Raw genomic sequence first — 10,053 nt, 5'->3', positions numbered from 1 at the left:
AGATAGATAGATAGATAGATAGATAGATAGATAGATAGATAGATAGATAGATAGATAGATAGATAGATACTTTATTGATAGATAACTTTATTGTCATTGCATAGTACAGGTACAGTGCAACACAATTCGGTTTAACATCTACCAGAGATGCAATAGTAGAAATTGTGCAAATGAACAAGTCCGGGTAGATGTTTAGGTACAGATTAAACTAATAAATAAAGCTATGGCAGATAGTATGTGCATAAGAATATGTGCTAGTTGTATATACAACACAATATGTTTAAAAAATATATTATGTCTGTACAGTATGTGTACATTGTATGTACAACATTAATCAAGATGATATACAGTGTATATACTGATCGTATACATACATAGAGGTAAGCTAGTGTAAGCAATACATTTAAAGTTATATACATTTATAATTATGTAGAGATGTGACAGAACCTACTGTACAGAGTGGAGCAGAACTGCAAGGTGATGACAGACACTGAAGTATTAGCAAGACACCCATGTCTCTCCATGAGTTCAATAGGTTTATGGTTGTGGGAAGAAACTGATTGTAAGGTCAGGATCGAGCTGGAACTAGAAAGCAAAGGTCTCCAAAGACAATTGCCTTCAAAGAATGTCACACATTCTGAAAAGGACTTCATTTAATTGGACTATAAATATAACTAGAACAGTAGGTCTGCAATACCATCTAACACTATCCTGACATGTTTACACTTCAAGTAACATCTCACCTGCATCATGGTTCATGATGAATTACAAAATGTGGTTGAATGGTTTGAATTTCCATCATCAGGTAGACCCAAGGAAGTTCCTCAGCTGTGGCTAAATGACTTCATGACTGCATAATAAGTCCAGCTTCACAGACAATTTATCAACTTATTGCTCCCCCATGGTGGCACCATTATGCAGTGGGTAGCAGTGTTGCATCTTAGCTCCAGGGTCCCTTGTTCAATCTTGAGCTCAGATTTCTGTCTGTGTGCCATTTCACATGGGGTGTATTTCAACACCAAGAACACAAAGAATGGACAAGGTAAGTACAGCACATTCTTGGCAAGAAACCTTGCAAGAATGAACTTGCATGGAGTTTGAGATGTGCTGTGTAAAAAACATATAGTTAATATTAAAAATATCGTCAGCCATTAGTTAATATACCTATTTAAATGGTTGTAAACCATAGCATTCAATAAAACTATTCACCATCAGCCAGTGCCAACTTAGTGCTAGCTAAGTTAGCAAAGGAGGCTAATATTTTGAAACACTGGAAACAACATTTATATTATGTGTCATTCGTACACAAGCAAAGATTTGATAACTATATGAAAAAAAACCTGGCCTACATATGGGTCATAAATCCATACAATAATTCATCTTCATTAACAAACTTATCCTTATCAGGGTCAACGGGAATTCAGAGCTAAACCGGTAAAGCTTTGGTGCAAGGTGCGAGATTTCAACCCAGTTGGGATGCCAGTCCAATTCATTGCACTGTTCATGCACTAATTTCAATTTACACACTAACTCATACTTTGACATGATTTAGCATTGCCAACCATAAACCAAGCGCAAGTTCAACCCAGGGACCATGGAGAAGACAATAATCCCCACAGGCCACCTCTAGATTCATTCTATTTTAAATTATAATCATAGCATAAATAGTATTTAATCTCCCTACATTATGTACTACACAATAAACTACAGAATAGTAGAGATAATAATAATGCACTACAAAATAAACTACATATTAAACTACAAAAACTAAAGAATGATTCTAAATGGTGATCACACCAAATATTGGTTTGATTTAGTTTTGTAGGGACTAATGCTTTTTATAATGATTTATACGATACATAAAAACTTTGTTTTAGTTCATTGGGTAAATTAAGTCTTGCACAGTGTTGGTACTCCAAATTCTTCCTAAAATTTATTTTATATCTTCTGCATTAGTTCGTCAGTGTCAAATTTTGTGATTTTGTATGTCATTAAAGAAATGGGTTTATTTAGTAACATGGCACTGTTTAGATAATATACACATACAATAGATAAGATTTACACTACTGAAGAGAAAAAAAAACCCTGGAGAGAGAAATGTGTATAACATCAACAAGGCAGTCTGCAATTTGGAGTAAAGAAAGTGACCCTTGGCTTCTCAGTCTACCCCTTAGTCATTCATCAAGTTCTGTTTATAGCCATACGGAATGCTCACAGTAAAATATGCTCCAATGGATTGGCAGAAAGTGTCAATGAGATGGCAAGATTTTTCACGTTCTTTTCCAGTCTTTTATCCTGGAATTTTGAGCAACAGCGAGGGTCAGAAAATAGACACAGAGGAAGAGTGGTGTTCAAAAGAAAAGCTGATTTGACCTCATCTGTGCTGAAGCTCATTAATTCCAGGGTCATTCCATTTGTGCATAAATTGCTTAAAATGTGTGGGAGACTTCAAAATATACGCAAATCACCCACCTCAACCTCCCTTTGTTTCCTTTCCTCCTCCTCCTCCTCCTCCTCCTCCTCCTCAACAACCAGCGCCTTATTCCAAATGAAAGCTTTTCCAAAATTGACGTAAATCTCTGAGATTTTTTTTTCCTCCAAAATCCCGAATCCCAGTCAGAGGGAGGGAATGGCCTGGAACGCTTTGCACTTATTAGTCTGTAAATATAGTGCTGTTTTAAGCGATTACCAACTGTGAATGATTTTTCACTCCCATCCGTTCTTGAAGTGGGACCTGTCATTTGTCTCAGGGCCTGAAAAAGGGCAACAGTGAAGAGTACTCGAGCAGAGTAGGAGAACAATAAATAATGTTAATGCACACATTTTAAACGGCTCATATTTCTCTTGGCCTGTTATCAAGACTACTCTGTTGAGAATGTAAACTACCTTTCCTACCTCCCCCATGTACAATGTTTAATGTTAATCTTCATTCAAAACATTTCTGTTAATGTAATAGCGAAATGTAGCCAAATGTTATAGACCTCTTTTCTTTTTCTTTCAGTGACAGTTGTTTTTGGACTAACATCCGCCTGGCCTCATTAATTGTAGATGATCCACAATATGATTATAGTTAAACAATAGTGAAAGAATAAATAATGTAGTAATAATAATGAGTTTAACAAATCTAAAATATTTTGACCGACATTTTAAACATTAATATAGAATTGATCCTGTGTTTAATCTAATCTAAAGATATAGATTAGCGTTCCATTTGTATTTTGTTTACCAGCACAAGGTAACAGGTCAGAGTTACTAACTACTAATGTCTGTATACAGATAGAGTATGAACTCTGGAGTTACTGGGTCAAAACTGGTAACTGGATGTACTGAAAATATTTGTGCGGTGGAGTTTTGAAAGATGGGCTATAAAGACATTCACTTAATCTGTCCTAATAATGAAATGTCCACCAGTGTTAAAGCAGCTCCATTAATATCTGACCAGGCTTCACAGAATTTCATTACATTTACTGTTGGCTGGTCATTATCAACAGCAGTCTATCTCTGTTATGGTTCAAGTCTAACTTAGGGCATGGTAGCTCATGGAGTGCCTTAGTGAATTATGAGGTAAAGGCTTAGCTGACAAGTCCATCATGTCTACTCTGACACCCAACACACCCCCCAGCCCAAAAACTCAAATATGGGTCTGTGTGTGAAGACAGACTTTTCACTGCAGTTTCAGTTCTGTGGTACATACATATAAGACAGAACATTCACAAATCTATGTTAAGCTTAAGTTAAATAATGTAATACACAAAATACTATTTTTAATATTCACTGGATAACATTTCAATTTCAATATTTAAATGGATAAATTATTATTATTATTATTATTATTATTATTATTATTATTATTATTATTATTATTATTATTATTATTATTATTATTTATGAATTGAAATGCTTAATCGTAAAACAGTATTAATATTAAATATGCAATAAACAATAATAATAATTATTATTATTATTATTATTTATACTTTTTTATTTATTATAATTATTTAATGTCTACTTTGCATTTTGCAGCACTAATCTTCATCCTAGTTCCATATTTATGAGTTCCAGATACTTGTGCATTTTTACTTCTGCATTTTTATTATTGCAAAGTAAATCAGTTAATCTGAACTACTGAACTAATCTGAACATCATTTTAATCATAATGTAAAGCACTGCAATTGTAATGAATTTATTTACATATTCTAATAAAAATTTGATGTTACCTTTCTATAGCCAAGCATAGACAAAGTTTTTAAAAAATATTAAAGGCAACCCAATTTTTAATTTTTATTTTATCATGGTGGATTGGGAATCCATCTTCACCAGATTATTTCTAGAGAAACAACAAGAAAGAAATTCCATATTGCAGTAATGATTGAACAACCAATATAAAGTAACATAATTTCAAGCATATCGTATAATCATTACTGGACTTGACAGTCACTGTCATATTAACCAAGAGAAATCTCACACATTACTGACTTCACCCTTCACCATGTAAGATCTCGTGCACAACGTAAGGCATTCATATATTTAACAAAATTATTTTAGCATAATTAATCCAAATGATCTGTGGTCACTTTTCGGGAATAGCTAAACGTTTTCTTCTTTTTTCTAATAAAATATACATTTTTAATGACCTTAACACAAACCTCAAAGAAACTCTTGCATGTCTTTATGTCTGATGGAAACCAGATGCTTGTATGTTTAAACTAATGATCAATCACAACAGCACCTTCACACTTATTTGAATGTTACAAATCTTTGTTATGAAAAGGTGTGTGAAGACTAGCTGCCTCTGTACATCGGTGTGTCCGACACAAGATAAACTAATTGGATTTGGGACAAGCAGGAGTACTGTTTGTGTTTGTTTGTGTGTGCGAGAGGTCAGAAGAGGTTCAGGGAAGTAAACCCTCCCTGCAATCTAAGCAGCCCATATGACACCACAGACATGCTGCTCTGTGTCTGTGGGAATAGGGGAATTCCACTAAAATATCTCCCTTGTCAAATAAATACCTGGAGTGTCGAAGCAATACAGTAACGCAGCCACTAACCTTAGTGCTTCCTTAGTCATATCGTTTGATTTCATAAACAGTGAATCTGTGCTAAGTTGATGTAAGAATTAATCTATGTAAAGTTAGAGCACAAATAAGAGACAGAGAGTTCATGGTCAGCATGCTATAGGTCAAGACCTTGAGGTTGTAGTGATTAGATGATAAATGTTGCGTATAAGAGCTCAAACATATGTCAGAGGACAGAGACAATAAGAGATAATGGAGGGCAGTGGGTGTGAAGGAGGAGTGCACACAGGGAGTGAAAGAAAACTATTCGCACATTTCTAACAGCAGTGTTATTTATATTTGGATTTTTTTTTGTTATTCCTGTATAAAAGTGCATTTAAATGAAATGCATTTAAAGGTTCATTTAAACAGGCGAAACACCTCGTTGCAAAGTTATGTTAAACTTGTTACCTGGCAGAAGGAATAGTACCATGAATAGTCCCTTAAGCAGAGAGAAGCAGCTGGTCAGAGCCATGCTTTGTAGGTTTTATAGTCATCAACACACAGATGATCAGTGCAGCTGCACAGAGTCAAAGATTCCTAAACATACCCTGGAGGAAGTGAACTCTGACCTCACACACCCATAGGGTATGAGGCACTAAGACTGGGTGAAAACTAGGTGTTTGTAAATACTTTTCTCTTAAACCTTTTCAGTACAATAAAAACGAATACTCTAATATACTCCAGGGACACAATTCGAATTGGTAAAAACTTGAGAAAGCAGACAACGTTACTGTCCGGCAGCACAGCCGAATCCTCACATGCATCGTGTTTCACTCTCTCAAATGAGGAATTCGTGAGAAGATGTGAAACCAAACTGCTTTCTAAAAATCACTCACCTTCTTTTCCTCTGCATGTGGATGGCAGTTTCTGTGGTAACGGACGACCAATGTGGCTAGTTCAACTTTCTTTTAGAGACCATTTACACGTATAATGAATTTGCTTCAGTTAGCAGAGCTGCATTCCGGATCATTTGACTCCTTAAAGATCTACTCACTATGATTGGTTTGTTAATTATTAAGAAATGTTTTAAGCAAAGTCAAAAGTTAAACACACACACACACACACACACACACACACACACACACACACACACACACACACACACACACACACACACACACACACACACACACACACACACACACACACAATGACCAGTCTAGGGATGAATCAGTGGCTGAGAATCCATTCCTGGGACTTTTTAACTGACTGCTTCATATAATATCATATAATGTCATACTGTATAATACGCTATGTGGATTAATTCTTTTATTTAAATTTAAGACATTTACAAAAATATTTTTAAAAAGCTTCACATATTCAAGAGGCAGTTGTTTGTGCTTCAATATCAAACAGTCATAGAATGTGATGGTTCTGATCAGTTTCATTGTGTTTCAGAATTTGACCATATTTGCACTGTTTTTTGTATTTTACCCCTCTTAACCCCTTCTTAAATGAAAATCATCTGTAGGTCATGATAAAGTGAAAATGAGGATATGAAATTCTCAAATCTTACACAAGGAAGCAATGTTTCTTCTATGGCAAAAGACATGTGGCTACAGATGATGCAGATAGCTGTTTAGCTCTTAGCAGAACACAGGGCCAGTTTCAAGGGCTCTATTGTTGTTGTTTTTTTTTTTATATATATTCACAAAATAAAATGATTTCCAAGGTAATATAATTCATGGATCACTGCAGTTACCATAAACACAGCTCTAAATTCAAAAGTCATACACAAATAATTATACGTAGAAAGCAAACTAAATGTAATTTTGTTCCACCTTTGATGGCAGTATTTTTGTTTTTTTTATCACAGTGGGTTGTGGTTGTAATCACTGGTGTAAACGTCTGCAAATACATTTGCTGTGGAGCCAGACAGGGCGTACGATAAATCTTATATGGAGGATCACTAAGCTCAAATTAATAATAAACTAAAAGCAGTTCACACAAATGATGATATGCCACAAAACTGAAAACCACTGCTTAGTTTTCCAAAAGATTCAGGATGTCAAATATGGGCTGTTTATTGCCACATAAAAATGAGGGTGAAAAGCCTTGGGAGCCTTTAGATTAGTATCTATAACAAACCGTAATGATAGTTAAGTGTGCACACAAGGCATTACTTTAACATGGGGTGGGCGATGAAAGGATTCTTCAGCAGTCAGCACTCAGGTGGTAAAGTCTCATTGGGTTCACTCAGTCAGAGAGTGGTCCAAGGACAACGAGGCTCCATCCAAAGATGGAGGCCACAGCATGTGGTAGGGGGTCTCACAAACGGAGTTTCACAAGAAGCTGATGCCCCATCGTCTGTGGTCTACCAGGCAATGCAGCAGAAGGTAACTGGATCCAAGGTGGAGTGAGAAAGGAAGGGAGGAAACTAGGAGCGAAACCATGAAAAATGTAGAGTATGAAAATGTCTCCCTTGGTTTATGGCTGCACGGACAGTCGTCCAAGAGAAACACATCCTTAAAGTTAACCATAGATGCCTCTTAGCCTCTTTTTTATTTTTTCCCCTACTAGTTGGCAACGGCTTGGTTTTCAGAAAGCAAAGCTAAGTTGCTTGGAAACTATGTTACGAAAGCACTCAATAAACTGCCTTTTTCAGAATCTGGTTCCTGTTCGTGCAGCTCAGTTTTCAAACATGAGCATGTGTAGATCAAGTTAGTTAGAGGCCAGTTTCATTACTGGCACGGTATACTGTATATATATATATATATATATATATATATATATATATATATATATATATATATATATATATATACACACACACACACACACACACAGAGTGACTATCCTCTATCCTCACTGTTGAAAATTTCATCACTAGAAATACAAACTTTCTGTGCATTCTGACAAAATGTGTGACTTGATCTACTAATGTTGAAACGTTTGGACTAAATATTTACTTTCTAAACACATTCTTGCCAAATTCAGTGATGCAGTAAAACAGTTTACTGCACTTTCCTTTTATTTTCAAAGGGTCAAGCCACAAGCAAGAAATCTTATACTGTATTGAATTCTGGGGTTTGTAATTTAATTATTTTTTATATTTACACTGAATAAGCCTTTTTCTTTCTTTTTTTTTAACCAAAAAGTATTGATGCTTAAAATCTTTATTAATCTATATTAAGTCTATTATTTAATGTAAATAGTACAAGAAAACGTTTTCTACTGTCAGTGTTATTTCATTATTGTGGCAGGTTATTGAAATAAAAGCAAGGGAAGACTTATATATATATATTTATATATATATAAACAGGAGTTTATATTTATTACTTTTTTTAATGCTTCAGTCTAACAGAGTCATTCACTTGGACGAGATAATACATGACCTTATGTGTTTTGAAGCAAAACACACAGTGTAGTAATTTATTTGAAGCAGCTGCTTTTTCAAAATGTTTAAGTTTAGACAGGAAATCTGTTAAGCTGTTCAGCTCCTTCATTGTCCTGCTTGGGTTACAGGGCCACTCAAAAAGCTACTTTAATGGTGGAAAATGGCACTAAATATAAACAGATAGACTTTCTCCCATTCTGACCATTAAAAAAAGTTTTAAGGCACTTCTGTGATCGTGAATCTATAATACAATTCTAAGCATTTGTGTGATATTGTTATTTTAGGTTTGCAGCTCATAGCTGATAAAGGGATAATAATGTAAGACTCACCTACTGACAATATCAGTTATGGGAGTATTTGAAAGGCAGGAAATAGTACAACGCAATCACTGATAAAATGGCTTTAGAACACATTTTCCACGGAAAATGATTCATCGTTAATTGCAGGTTGCTAAAACATAATTCAGCATTATCATCTATGAGAGAAGGAATGCGATTTGTTAGTCGTATAATAATGTTGTGCTATTGCATGCTTGTAGCATTAAGCCAGAAAAATACATTGTGGCTTTTTATGTACAAAGTGTCAGTGCACTGAATGGAAAGGGGGCAGGTAGGGAGTGGGGGTGGGAAATGTAAACGCTGAAGTGGAATTCAATATGTGGCCTTAAGCGGAAAAACTGGTGATCTCAAGAGGTCATCCCTCTTTCCGGAGAAGAAAAAAGTAGACCCTATGGTAGAGTGTGCTTCTGGTGATCTTTGGTGAAGTCATTCACGAAAGAAACCGTTTCCCCAACAGAGCTCTCCTTTATAGAGATGTTCTCCATCACTCTTTATGCTTTGTGCTATTCCTAAGATGCTCATAGCAATTTAGTGAGGTGAATGGAAAAACACTCATGCGTGGCCCAAATGTGCAAGACGTTGTTACATTGTTTTACACACATGGTTAGCCAATTTCATTCTGTCTTTTTAGTGGAAACAAACTGTATAGTGTATCCTAAGTAATATAATGCAGTTTTTAGTTTTAGAAGGTTCACTTAGAATAAACTTCATTGTATATACTTAAAAACTCGCATTACTTACGCACAGCATAGAACAGATTTCATTAGGGGTGGTAAGTATATGTTCCTACCAACGTTCACACTATCTAAAATGTCCCTACGTTCATTTAGGCATTTAACGGAGGGTAAAACAGGTATAGATTTGGATCAGTCTATTAGGTTAGAGTCCATCTACCACTCACTACTAAAAGAATATACAAATCAGTCCCATAGATTTTTGCTATCTATCTAGAACCTTTCTTTCATTTGACTGTATTGAGTCCAAATATACTACTGTGTGAGAATGCATTTTATTCAGCTGTGTGGATTCATTTACTGAGGCAGCTGTTAGAATATGTACGTCTGTAGGTCAGCCGGTACGGTATGTGTCCGTATGTGCTTTAGATGTGTTGTCCAGAAGCAAATATATTACCTGTTCTTATTGAAATTACTTGATGGAAAGGTTGTTGTTAGGGCTGAAGGTGTTTGTTTTTCAAATAATTTATGTAAGCTCAGTATGATCTCTCTGTAATGGGTTCCTGCCAACTTTAAAGACTCACCTACACCCATGATGAATAGAGACAGACATGCACACACTCCCAGAGAGAGAGAGTGAGAGAAAG

Source organism: Tachysurus fulvidraco, chromosome 9 (genome assembly GCF_022655615.1).
Source record: "Tachysurus fulvidraco isolate hzauxx_2018 chromosome 9, HZAU_PFXX_2.0, whole genome shotgun sequence".
NCBI classification, from domain to species: Eukaryota; Metazoa; Chordata; class Actinopteri; order Siluriformes; family Bagridae; genus Tachysurus; species Tachysurus fulvidraco.
Note: the sequence above shows the minus strand (reverse complement) of the source record.